Genomic DNA, 1,117 nt, shown 5'->3' with positions numbered 1-1,117 from the left:
TCAGCTCTAGAGGAAGATCGTTATCATCAATCTTTCCCTGGACTAGGAGCTTCTCCGCACAGGAACCCCGGGTCTAAAGGATGTACTTTGCTCCTGGCACTCCTTTCTTGGTACTATGAGGTCCCCAACTCTCTGCTTGCTTCCCTTTCCTTTTATCTCTTGTAAGGTAAATGGTGGTGCAGGCCGTACCACAGGGAAGCTCTCTTTACATTGGATCAGGGATGTGACCTGAGCAAGGGTGTTACATCCCACCCTAATCCTCTTTAACCACAAGCAGAGATTATGAATTATATAACACATAGGAAAAATCACAAAATGGAAGACAATCACGCAATACTGGGAATCATGGCCTGACCAAGTTAACACATATTTTTGGGGGACACAATTTAATCCACGACACAACCCCTCCATCTCCCAGATCCAAGGTGATGGTTAGGTGGCATTCTCAGTTTTCATCTATTAAGTCTCACTCCCAATGTTCTACTTCTAAAAATCAATTTAAAACCCTGGTTCCCCTTGCATCATCCCCACAGTAAAAAATATTACTTCACACTGTATAATTGAACTTTCTGGATGAGAAGTTGCACCTCAGATGTTTAGTCTTGGTTTTCACAGTCAATAAATGAATAAATTAAAGAGCTTCATGGCAGCTGTGGTTTCTGAGGATAATCCTTTTGCCTCAGTCATCTGACTTCATTTCCTACCCCTCTCTCTTCTAAAGTTGAGGTAAATGTGGTGGGTAGACCCAGTTTCCTTTTTTTCCTATTAGAATTGGAAGATTAATCATGATAGTCAATCAACCAAAAATTATTTCATCATAGTAACAATTTCCAAACTTAGAGAATTTAGAGAGAACCAGACAGACCAATGGGGGTTTTTCATGCCCAACCCCTCATTTTTAAAGGTGAGGAAACTAAGGGTCAGAAAGCACTAATTTTTTTTTTTTTTTTTTATGATCACACTTACTGAAGATGTTTGATTACTATGATTGTTATCTTTTTTACATATAATTTTATAAGTGTATCTTAGGACTTTTCAGAAGGCAGGATGCTTAATCCATCTTTTAACTTTCAGTGACTAGCAATGTCTGGTGCACAATCAACATTCCAAAAAATAT

The sequence above is a fragment of the Trichechus manatus genome, unplaced genomic scaffold (assembly GCF_000243295.1).
Source record: "Trichechus manatus latirostris isolate Lorelei unplaced genomic scaffold, TriManLat1.0 scaffold00063, whole genome shotgun sequence".
Lineage (NCBI taxonomy): Eukaryota > Metazoa > Chordata > Mammalia > Sirenia > Trichechidae > Trichechus > Trichechus manatus.
This window is presented reverse-complemented; position numbering follows the sequence as displayed.